Source organism: Sphaerodactylus townsendi, linkage group LG02, assembly GCF_021028975.2.
Source record: "Sphaerodactylus townsendi isolate TG3544 linkage group LG02, MPM_Stown_v2.3, whole genome shotgun sequence".
Taxonomy (NCBI): domain Eukaryota; kingdom Metazoa; phylum Chordata; class Lepidosauria; order Squamata; family Sphaerodactylidae; genus Sphaerodactylus; species Sphaerodactylus townsendi.
Genome location: NC_059426.1, coordinates 121,136,081 through 121,149,242, shown reverse-complemented (window position 1 = coordinate 121,149,242; position 13,162 = coordinate 121,136,081).

Genomic DNA, 13,162 nt, shown 5'->3' with positions numbered 1-13,162 from the left:
CCCTTCAGGTTCTGTACATGCTGTACATTCATTTCCAATAACATTTTGTTTGAGCATGCACCTGGAAGAGGGCAGCAGAAAAGATAAACTGTGTCTTTGACTAATGCATTTAGGGTGTAAAGGGTCTCTTTTAATTGTGTTATCACTGCTTCTGTTGATCACCCATGAACCCTACTTGTAGCTGCCAGCTGCCATTTGGGCAACTTGTATATTAGTATTAGCATATGGCCAACCTCAAATTAGTTTTGTTTGAACCAGTGGTTTAGGAGAAGATTAAAATTTTTAAAAAGTGTTTTCAAACTTTTGCTTCTGTTGTATGTAAAAAAAATATATCCAGTAGACTAATTCATATGAAACTCAAAAATAGGTATGTGACATGTTTTGGAAAGCAGATGACAGGAAGAGGGTAGGAAACTTTGTTCGGAAGCATTCAGCTAAGATGGTAATATAATTGTTGGCAGTCCATAGATGGTCCAGATGTTTATTGGATTACAGAGATACATTTTCACTTTGGGATCAGTTCTGTCACTTCAGTATTGCAAAGAACTGTGCTGTGTATTGCAAGAATCTTAGTTAGATTATGTTTATAAAAGTATGGCCATTTAATAGAATAAACCAGAAAAGCACAAGTTCTACCTACCAATATTTAAGAGGCTGGAAAAAAATACATTATTGTTAACTGAACAGTTCACAACAACAGTAGCAAGAAAAATAGATACCGATACCTTCAGAGAGGAAGAGAAAGTATCATTTATTAATTAGGACAAAAACAAAAATACATTAAAAGACTAGGAAATAACTCAGCCATCTTCATTTAATGCAAGATAACTTCCAAATTGAAGATCATCAGGGCAGACGGGCAGCCAAATACAGAGGGCTGGGGCAAATCCCCCTCTGAAGCCGGTGCACCCCTGTGCCGGAGGAAATGCCCTTTCTGCTGGTGCAAGGAGCAAATGTGTAGACAGAGGGGCAACTTACTTGGGTGGCAGGGCACAATGTGCCTCCTCACTGGTCAACCTGGAAGCTGCCTCCATTACCCAGGCCTGTGTAACAAAACACTGCATTGCCATGGCTGGGGGCAGGCTGTGAGGGCAGGGCAGACCTTAGCTTCCAAGGCAGGTCAGACCCTTACACCAGCAAAGTTACACTACAATTTTAGTGGCATATCTCTATTCCCCACTATGGGGGATTTGGGGCTTTTAAAAAACTTTTTAGGGCTTCCCACGCCACAGAAAACCCTCAGAAGAGGATGAGGGTGGCACTGCAGTAGCGCCATCCCTGTCTGCCCGCCAGCTCTGAATTGGGCTGAAAGGTACTTACTAATCAAGCTTTGAAAAAGTTTGCTGTAATTTCAAATGAATCAGCTCTGGGATTTTACTTGCAATTAATCTATGTTAGAGTGGCCTTGCAAATTTCATTACTCAGAATAAAATACGATATGACATGATATATTTAAATTAAACCATGCAGGTATTCCTAATGATTTACCACTTATTTTAGAGGCATCATTGGATTACATATAACTCTTTGCCAATTTGCCTGTCACTTTGGGTTTGTATGTACATTCCTAACATTTTCATACAATTATAAATTAGCCACAGTTTTGCATGGCTCAAATAATCATTGTGTATTAGAAGTTTTTCCGTTGAACAGGAGTTACATGAAACATTGCCTGTTCAAAACATTACCTTTAAAAATTATCCTACGTTACTTTTGCAGGTCTATATAAAATTGCCAGTGCTACGTTGTGATTAGACTGTTGAACTAGGACTGGGGAGACCTGTTTCGAATTGTTACTCTGCCATTGAGCCCTCAAGATGAATTTGGGTCAGTCATCCTCTTGCTGATAGCCTAACCTACCACCACAGGGTTGAGGATAAAATCAGTTAGGATCCCTGAAGAAAAGGGTGCGCTTTTGTTTGTTTGTTTTTGCATGGAACTTAAAACTACACTGCCCTCTGAACTTTTAAAATGTGTTCAAGTTGTTAAAAATAAGAATTAAACTACCAAAAGAAGCTGATTTGTTTTCTATTCATATTTTAAGTTTTTTATTTTATTACATTTATATTCCCATGCATTCCCAGCCGAGGTTTGGCTTTGGACTGCGTACAGGTCTAAAACAATGCATACAATAACTAATACAATTAAAATCTAATTTTATCTAAAAGCCAGCGTGGTACAGAGGTTAAAAGCAGGTGGATTCTAATCTGGAGAACTGGGTTTGATTCCCCACATTTCCACCTGAGTGACGGAGGCTTATCTGGTGAAGCAGATGTGTTTCCACACTCCTACATTCCTGCTGGGTGACCTTGGGCTAGTCACAATTCTTTGGAACTCTCTCAAGCCCCACCTACCCCACAAGGTGTCTGTTATGGGGAGAGGAAAGGAAAGGAGTTTGTAAGACACCTTGAGTCTCCTTACAGGACAGAAAGGTGGGGTATGAATCCAAACTCCTCCTCTTCTTCTTCTTAAAATAGAATCACTTGATGGTGGTAAATAATAAATCCTATATAGCCTATGATATAATGCCCCCCCCCCCCCGCCCCCAACAGCCTTTTCAGCCTATCCAAGGCTAGGGAGAGCAAAAGGAAGGGATTGATGGTTGTTAGTTGGGAGGTCAGCAAGATGGAAAAATTGACAGTGGGTGGGCTCAACCAAGAGCCAGGTGGAACATTTGTGTCTTGCAGGTCCTGCGGAATTGTTTAAGATCCCTCAGGGCCCTGGTGTCAGCTGACAGAGAGTTCCACCAGGCTAGAGCCAGAACTGGGTTTGGGGCACAATCCAGTATATCTTCTCCTGTAATATACACAACTTAAAAAACCCACCACTACCATCATCTTATTTTCTTCTTTTTTTCAATTGGTCCAACAAAAATGGGGAAAACCATGCCAACAAATCTTTTCCTGTTTAGATGGCTACCCTAGTAGTGTAATATCTTTACTTGTTAATCTCTATGATCTTTGCCTTTAAATGGAAACATTGCTCAGATTTTGTTTTAAAATGAAACCATTGTACGCTATGGGAAATAGGTTTTTTCTCCCTTTCTCTCACATCAGCTTTATCTCTACATATGCCTGTCATTGCACATTGGCTTAGCTGAAACTCTTATTCAGACCTGAATCACTTCCTGCCACAATATGAATTCCTTCACGACTGCACATAAATTTCAGGCATGATTTAACTACTACTTTTTTCTCCAGATATGTCTTGGAAAAATCACTGTGGAACATTTTTTAAAAATTATTCCACTGTGCATTAGCTTTTTCCTGAAACTGGTATTCAAGTTCTTCTCCACTCCTCTCACCCCCCCCCCCATCCCACCTTGTCACTTGTGGCCTGCACAACAGTGAGCAATGGATATCCAGAATACATCACTGTTTTATATGTGATTGTCTGACCTTCAGGTAGAGGTGTGTATGATATCTAACCAGAGGGGCAGTTAATTATCTGCTGATAATAGCAACATCTTTGGGGGGGAGGTATCATCAGTTAAGGAGAGATTGTCTAAGTGATGTGAGCCTCTGTAACTTAAGCTATTACTGGAGGGCTTCTGCTGCCAAATTTAATTTGGGGAGGGTGGCTCTTGTAGTTAGTGCAGTTTTAGTGAAAGATAAACTGTAGTACAAGAAAGGGAAATGTATCTTTGTCCTCCTGTTCTCTTTAATGAGTCACTAATGTATGATTAAATGATTCACCTGGAGATTTTTCACTGATATGCTACTTTCTTACCATTACAAATATCTTATTAATATACCTAATACTAACAGCAGAAGCAGGCCACCCACAGACAAGACAAGAACTCTTCAGATATGCAGGAAAATATATAAATTGATGAAGCCATGGCCTTCCTCTGCAGAGTCTTCTTTGTTAATCTTCCATCCAAGTATTCTCCCATGAGCACTCATTATGCTCCTGAAGGCATCTGAGTCAATTAATGGAGATAAGGCAGGGGAGCTGATCTGTCGAAGCCCATGAAAGTTTGTAGAAACTTGAAAGGTAAGATTTGGGAGGGGGGGGGGGTCAGATTGTTTTGCTGCAGTTCCCTTGATGGTATGATTCTGAAATGGCTTGTTTTCCCACTCAATGATACTGAAAATTTTCAAATGACCAGGCTCACTCAAGCTGTGACATAATTATGAGGTGGAAATGTAGACTAAGTTAGAGAATGTGTACAGTGAGGTTGTGATATCTTAAAATTAGTATCAGGCCTTTTTTAAGCTGCCAGAATTGTAGACTAGAATTGTAGACTATTGTAGACAGATGGTCACCTTTGTGATCCGGGATGGGGGAGGCGGCCGCGCGTGCGCACACATGCACGCGCAGCCACAGGAGCGCACTGCCTCCTGGGGCTTGCCGTTTCCTGCCCTGTCACAGGGCGGCAAACGGCAAGCCCCAGAAGGCTGTGCGCTCCTGCGGCTGGGTGTGTGGGAGGCTGCCGCACTGCCTTGCGCCCCAGAAGGCAGTGTGACAGCCTCCCAAAAATTGTGACAATTTGAAGAACCCGCGGGACACAGGACAAGTTGTTTAAAGGCAGGACGGTCCCGCCAAAAGCGGGACATCTGGTCAGCCTAATATACATACAACTAGACACGCATAGTACGCTGGCTGGCAACTTCTTAAATGCTCTTTATAATTAAACTCCAATATTTCTATTCACATATACACAATAGTATTGTCATATATTGAAAGATTATATGACAATACCATTGTGTATGTATATGTGAACAGAAATATTGGAGTTTAATTATAAAGAGCATTTAAGAAGTTGCCAGCCAGTGTACTACGCGTGCCTAGTTGTATATATTTCTTTGTAGTACACAACCCTTTTTTTGTGTTGACTTCAAGAAGCATGTCAAAGCTTGTTTGTTGGAAGTTAAGTGAGAATGAAAAAAATAACACTCACTGATCAAATCCTCCCTTCCAATGGAATAGCCTGCAAGACACTATTTTTTTACCTCATGTCATGATAGTTTATGTTTATAAATATGTATTAATGATAACATTTCGTAATGAGTGTTCTTTTCAAAATGAAGATGTTTATTAATGGTATAGCAGAAGATTTTTATTAATAGTATAGCAGAGACATGAAGGAGTCCTTTCCCATTAATATACAGCATTTTTTTCTGACTGGTATCTTGCCCATAATGGCTAGGCTCACCCAACCCTCTAATTCCCATTTCTTGCTGCTGCTCCAGCAGCTGGCAGGATATTTTTAAAAAATCACCATTGCTGCAACAGTAAAGTCATGAAATCATAAAAAACTCATGGTGACCCCAGCATCAAGTCAAATGAGAGGTGGAGGTAATTTGCCATGGCCTTTCTCGGCAGAGTCTTCTTTGATAATCTCCCCCTAACTTTGTTTTTTTAAAAATCATTCCATGATGAATTGTGACACTAATGCTAAACCGAAATCTGAAACTGATCATAGCCCTAGTCCAGTGATGGCGAACCTATGGCACAGGTGCCAGAGGTGGCACTTGGAGCCCTCTCAGTGGGCACGCACATACAGAGTTCGTCATGTGGGGGGCGGAAAATCACCCCCCCCACACACACACATCTAGGCTGGCCTGGGCCACTGAGCACGACGTGCGCGCACCATGGTGAGCAGGGAGGACTTGGCTGGCGGGCCTGGTGCCTGTGCTCCAGGTGGCTTCTGCCTGAGCGGGGGTGTGCAGAGGAGGCAGAGATGCTAGAGAGGCACAGAACAGTGCACGCAGGACTTGCTGGAGGCTAGAGCAGGCTGGCCCCTGCTCGAGCAGGTGGGGCAGAGGAAGAGGGAGCCAACCGGTTTCTTCTAAACTAAAACCTCAGCATTCAGGTTAAATTGCCGAGTTGGCACTTTGTGATAAATAACAGGGGTTTGAGTTGCAATTTGGGCACTCGGTCTTAAAAAGGTTCACCATCACTGCCCTATTCCTTGCCCCAGAGCTCAACGTAATCCGAGCCAGAGCACAAGTTTCTGCCCTAGCCTAAACCCTAACCCTAAGTTATGTTTTTGGGGAAAAATATTATCATAAATTGTTACCTGAACCCAAATGCTAACCCCAAAACTGACAATGACCGTGGCCCCAGTCCAACTCTGCACCCTAGAACTCAGTGTAACCCTAACCCAAATCTGAGCCCCTGCTCCAGCCTTAACCCTAACTTGGTTTTTAAAAAGAATTTATTCAGTCATAAATTGTCACCCAAACCCTAACTCTGACCCAAAACCTGACATGGACCATAGCCCTCGTCTTAGTCCATGCCCTAGAATGCAGTGTAACCCTAACCTGAATGCAATCCCCAGCCCTAGACTAAACCCTAATCCTAACTTTGTTTTTTTAAAAAATCATTCTGTGATCAATTGTAATACTAACGCTCAATCAAAATCTGAAACTGACTATAGCCCTAGTCCTCGCCCCAGAGCTCAACCTAATCCAAGCTAGAGCACAAGTTCCTGCCCTAGCCTAAACCCTAACCCTAACTTATTCTTTTGGAAAAAAATATTCAGTCATAAATTGTTACCCGAACCCTAACGCTAACCCCAAACATGACAATGAGCGTGGCACCAGTCCGAGTCTGTGCCCTTGAACTCAATGTAACCTTAATGCAAATCTGAACCCCCGTCCCAGGCTGAACCCTAGCCCTAACTTGGTTTTTAAAAAGAATTTCGTTAGTCATAAATTGTCACCTGAAACCTAACTTTGACCCATAACCTGACTCGGAGCATAGATCTTGTCCAGGCGCGGCCCTGTCCCCAGCGCCCGGACTCAGCACAGCAGGCAGGGCAAGGGCTGGCACAGGGAGAGACAGCAGAATAACAGCAGACAGAGTAAAAGCCAGCAGAGTGAGTGTTGGCAGGGAGGGGCCTCTCACAGCTGAACCGGCTGTGAGAGAGAGTGATGAGCTGCAGCTGGGCCAAGAGGAGGAGTAGATAAAAGGAGAAGGGAGATGGGCCTCTGGAGCTGCCACTGCAGCAGGGACTGGGGAGGGCATTGGCAGGGGAAGGGAGTGGTAGAGAGACAAGGAGCTTAGAAGGGGTGGCTGCCCAGCGCTGTGGGGAAACAGGCTGGTGAGCCCCGGGCTTCACACCGGCTGCTCACCCACCCCACCCCTGTGGAGCATAACAGGGTGGGGCAAGGAAGCCGGGGAAGGGGAGAAGCAATCAGAGGGCTCTCTTCTGTGAGGCAACAGAGAGAGTGAGAGGGAGAGGGGTCAGGCAAGCCAGTGGCTCTGGCAAACAGCACCGGGACCCCAGGCCAGGGTACGGGAGGAGGGTACAAGGCGTGGCCTAACGCAAGGTGCCCTGTGGGCAAGACTGTTCCTTGGCCCTCAGGGCCAGGCTAAGATAACATCGTCTGAGGAGTCCAACCCCCAGGTCAGGGAAGCCACTTGCGGGGCCGGGGCAACTAGGGGAAACGCCACAGCCCTAGTCCTAGTCCGTGCCCTAGAATGCAATGTAACCCTAACCTGAATCCGATCCCCTGCCCTAGACTTAACCCTAACCCTAATCAGTGTTGGTATTCAAATAATTTAACAACCGGTTCTGGTGGTGAGATTCAAATAATTTAATAGCTGGTTTTTTACAAACACCATTTTAACAACCGGTTCTGCTGAAGTGGTTTGAAGCTGCTGAATCCTACCACTGATCCCTTTCACATACCAATCCTGCTTAGTTTCAGCGATGTGACAAGGTAGTGCAGTATAACTATAATGTGTTTAAATGTTTGTTTGTCATTGTAATTTGTTAAAAAAACAAAAAGTTATTCAAAATCTCTTCCAGTGGAATGAGTTCTAATTTATGATATCATACCTGAGTGTCAATCAATGCTGTGTACAGTTGATTCATCGTCCTGACCTCTGTACAGCTCCACGTTGGACTGTTCTTGCGCAGGGCCAACTGCAGAGCATTTTGATAGAAAATTAGGAGCTTTAACCATATATGGAGTGCTTTCCTCCCCCAGTGACATGCCAGGGGTAGCTGCTTTCCCTGCCCAGGCCATGTGACTAGGGAGGAGGGGCAGACTCCTTCCCTCCAGATTCTCCTTTGCCACTGTGAGGAGCAGAAGTGAATTCAACTTCTGAAGCTGAGCTTTTCTCAAGGCCTACAGGGTTGTCTGTGAACAGCTTTGACTACTTTTCTTTTCTAGTTGTTTTCTTTTATCAAATTCTACTTAGTTACTGTTGCTGTTTTTCTTAGTTTTTTTCCCTTCGGGTTGGAAAAGAATTACTTATGAATGGTGTGCCTCCTTGTGTTAGAAATGAGACAATATGATGCCCACTGGAAAATGCCACTCATGCAGTGCCTTACTGGCAGTGAATGATGGCCACAGCAATGTCTGATCTGCCTAGGGGAGAGCTACATTCCAACCTCCTATTTTCCATATTTGAAGCTCTCCAACAAGGCACATAAACAACGAGCAGACCAGCTGAATTCTGCTGTCTGTGCTGCCTCCAGAAAGCCAGAGGAACCTCCTGGTCAAGGGCAACGTTCTTCTTTGGCATCTCAGTAGCCTGGGTTCCCCAAGAAGGTAAGATGCAAGACTAAGCAAACAGAACTGGCTGCCACCATGGAGAACGCGTCCCCTCTCCTCACAGGACAACACTCCACAGCGAGAGCCCGGGGGTCCCACAAGAGCTGGCTGGTTGCCTCCTTACCAGGAGATCTCTCCCCAAAGAAAGATTCTCCGAGCGCACTATTGCTCACCTTCCTCAAAAGGTCTTGATCAACATGGGATTAAAGAGGGCGCTCTCCATGGCAGAAAACCCAGCATTTTCCTGTGTACATAGTGTGCGAGGTCTCCCCTCCCAGGAGAAGGAGTTCCACCACCCACCATTCCCCAGTTGCAACTCTGGGGGACATCCGATGTTTCTTCTCGGAGGATGAACTGATAGATTGGGTAGCCCTATCTGAAATTCCTCAGGCTCCCAAGGAGCAGGAATCCAAACTTGCAAGAACTGTGGTGCTATGTCCTTCCCTGTCCACGGAATCTACCATCCTGGCTGATGAGTTAATGCGCTTCCATGAGTGAGATTGAGCTGCGAAGGACACAGCCTTGGTGACAGACTAGAGCTGACATCACCCCCCCTTCTTTGGGACCAACCATCCCTTCTGACTCATATCCAGAAGGAGACTCTGGGGAGGATTATTTCTGATAGAGAATCCAGCCACGTTGACTCGAGACTGGACTCTTAAGTGCTGCTTGTCATACTGAGAGGTACACAAGAGTTATGTTGACCAGTTGATGCACATGGTAAAGGCACGTCCATTAGGGTCTGACAGCTATGGATACAGTACTAGAAATTGTAGAGGTGGTGGACACTTCACAAGTGAACCTTCCAGCAGTGGAAAGTGTCATGAAAATTGGGGAGGACATATGGAAGAAGCTGGGTTTGGCATCCACCCAGAAAATAGAAAATTTATATAAAATCCATGTGCCTGCCGCTGATTATTTTTATCATCACCCCACCCCTAACTCCATGGTAGTTAAAGTGGTCTTAGCCAAATTTATAGCTGGGACTATGATGATCCCCATAGACAAGGGGAGTCAGAAATGGGTGTCAGGGAAATGGTATCTAGGTGATTGAGATGCGTTCCAAGCTCATTGTAGCTGCTTAAATGCTACAAATCAATGCTACTAAAAGTTATATGCAACCAGCCTGCTATATGTTACCACTGCCATCTGGGCCATTCTTTCGTTGATCTTCACTTTATGGCTTCACCTTAGTCCCATGGGAAGTGGAGCTGTATCTGCTATCTCGTGGGGCAGGATGCCAGGTAACTCTCTCTTACTATGTGCCACCGACCTTGGTGTGCCTCAAGCTATGGGGACTGTTTTTCACCGCTTCTTGGGAATTCGGGAGGGGGGATCTGTGGGGAATAAAGGGAATCGCAAAAGCCAGGTTGGACAGAACTGGCTTTGCCAGGCTTTGGTGCTCTTGACTCTTACCAATAAATGTTAATGATTGAGGCAGAAGGCCTTAAACTAGCCAAAACACAAATGAACAGGGCCAAGCATGTCGTGGACTGTTCTGCATGCAACGTGTCTTCTAGCATTGTCATACATTGTCACTCATTGCTATAGTCCTCCTCATCACAAGACATTCAGTCGCAGGTGGAAGAGCTCTCTTTTGACAAAAAGGAGCTCTTCCATGAACCATGTTTGATGTACTCCATGGCCTTAGAAAAGATTGGCGGACAGCCAAGTCCCTGGGGATCTCACAGTCTGGCCAGCCAGGTCCTTCATCCTCTCATACCAGGTACAATGCCAGTTTTCTAAGTATTATGCTTAATACAGGTTTGGGTCCTACCCTTAGTATGGCTACCCTCAACAGAGGCAGCAATTCAGAGCAGGCTCACCCAAAATCAATAGACCCAAATACCAGCCCAGGGGCAAGGGTGAGAAGGGTTCTCCTCCCCTGAGAGGTCTGCTTCAGTGGCAAGAAATCTGCAGCATAACTAGCAGTAGCCCAGTTCACTCCCAGGTTGCAGTTTGAAGACTAGTTATTGCATTTTATTCACAATTGGTTTTTGTGCACTGATGCTTGGGTCTTGTCTGTAATAAAGTTTGTTTACTCTTTGGAGCTCCTTTCTCTGCCTCCTTATCTTCCATGTTTCACCCTATTTCCCCTGCCTCCAATGCTCTGGAAATCAGAGGTATCAGCATTACTGAGCAAAGGGGCAATACAACCTGTCCCTACCATCTCCATAGGGAGGGGTTTCTACTCCAGGTACTTTCTGGTATGCAAAAAGGATGGAGGCCAGCACCCCTGGATCTCAGGGACTTAAACAAGTTTATTGTTATCAAGAAATTCTGCATGCTGTCTATGCCAGACATTCTGCCGCTCCTGGAGGTAGGGGACTGGTTTGTGGTCATAGGCTTAAAAGATGCTTGTTTTCATGTGGTTTTCTAGGAACAGTGTCATAAATACTTGAGATTTGTTATGGCGGACCTTGTATATGAGTTTTGTGTCCTTTCCTTTGGCCTCTCATATGCCCCATGGGTTCTCACTAAAGCTAGCAGCAGTTGTGGAATACCTGTACAAGGGTGCACAATTTTTCTCCACTTGGATGACTAGCTCTTTGTTTCTAATTGGCTACAGCTCATTCCAGTGCCAGCTGGCTACTGCCCTACAAGTCTTCCAAGTACTAGGACTGGTAGTGAACACAGCCAAGTCCAAACTATGTCCTGTCCACAGAGTAGAGTTCTTAGGGACGGTCCTGGATTTCACAATGGGTAAAGCCTTTCTCCCAGGAAAGAAGGCTTGAGCCATCCAGGCCCTGGAAGCCAGGTTCCAAGGGCATCATTATCAAAAGGCTATTACCATCCAGAAGTTTTTAGGCCTGATGGCATCTGTGACTTCCAAAGTCAGATTTGTCAGGCTACGCATGCACCCCCCTGCAGAACTAGTTCCTGCTGGCCTTCAGGATTAATGTGGGTCTGCGGTGGTGGAAGCTATCTGTTCCTTGTTATGTCTATGGCTCTTAGTCAGTGGCTGGAGGGTGAGCATTTTTAGAGGGCATGCCCTTGGGAGCACCTGTCCCTCATATTTTAGTGACCACTGATGCTTCCCTGGCAGGTTGGTCAGTGTTGAATGTCCAATGTCCCTGGTATTGCACCAGGGGAGGAGAAGGTCAGCCCTCCATGGGGGATGCTTTCCGAGTCAGTTGGTTGGGGCCTTTCCACCTACACCACTGATATCCAGGGTGCTTGGCAAGGCCAAATCACAGGTCTGGTCTGAACATGATAGCACCTTTCTGGCCCAAGTGGCCATTGTTTGGCTCACTCTGGACCTTGTCCCAAGCGAGGCATGTTCACTTGCCTCAAGCCAGCAGACCTTCTGAATGTAGGGCAGGTTCACCATCATGCACCTCACAGCCTGGCTCCAAGTTCACCTTCCTGCACCTCACAGCCTGGCTCCTATCTCGCTGATGGGTTGGTCAGGTGAGATTTTGGAAGTGTTGATAGCTTCTAGGAAGCTCTCCAATAGAAAATCCTATTCAGCCAAATTAGCTTGATTTGTAGCATGGGCTGAATCCAAAAGGCAAGACCTCTTCTCCTGTCCTGTTGGCAGTGTTTTTTTAAATACCTTCTGTTATTGAAGCAGGCTGAACTGGCCAATTCCTCTATTAAAGTCCACTTGGCAGCATTGTCTGTTTTTCATAATGGGGTTGGTTAATGTTCATTGTTTTCTCTGCCTCTAAGAGGTTTCTCAAGGGGCTTAGTAACATATATCCACCTGTTAGACACCCGCCCCCCCCCCACCGTCACAACGACGACTGACATTGGTGCTGTCTTATCTTACCAGAGTTCACTTTGAGTCTTTGGCTTCATGCCCATCAAGGTTTTTGTTTTACAAGACAGCCTTCCTGGTAACTATCACTTTGGCACACAGAGTCAATGACTTGAGGCTGTGATCCTCTGTTCATGCAGTTTTTCCTGACAAGGTAGTGCTCAGGCCTGGCCTTGAACATCAACCTAAGAATGCAAACTAGCAGCACAGTTTGCATTCTCTGGTTTCATCTTTCTCAGGATGTGATCCTGCTTGCATTTTTTCAGGACCCTCAATCTGTGCAGGATGGGGCTATGCATTCTCTAGATGGCCACAGAGCCCTGTCATATTACATCACTAGAACTGAGTTCTTTAGGAAGGACACTGCATTCATTGTTCATATGCCTTACAGGCCCAAAGAAGGGTTTCCAAGTATCTGTCACCACTCTATCATACTGGGTGACATCTACAATTAGATTGGCTTACAGCAAGGCTCAGATTCTTTACCCAGTTGCTATCAGGGTGCACTCTACGAGGACCCTAGTCGCTTCTACAGCTTTTAAGAATTGAGTGGACCTTAATGATGTATGCTGAGCAGCTACGTCTACTCCCTTGACTTTTATCAATCATCATATTGTGGACATCAATGCTACAGCTGAGACAAACATGGGTCAAGCTTACTGTAATCTGTTAAACAGCCACAGCCACCTCTACAGTTTGTATGCTTGCTATTCTCCCATGTGGGGCTGTACAGAGGCCACGACAATGAAAAAGTGTTGCTTATCGTAACTGTCGTTCATTTTGTGGTCCTCTGTACAGACACACGTCCCTCCCAACTTCTCTGCTGTGAGCTGTCAGCAAGACTGGGTGGTGACTCCTCATGGTGCACCCCTCCTCCCTAGTCACATGG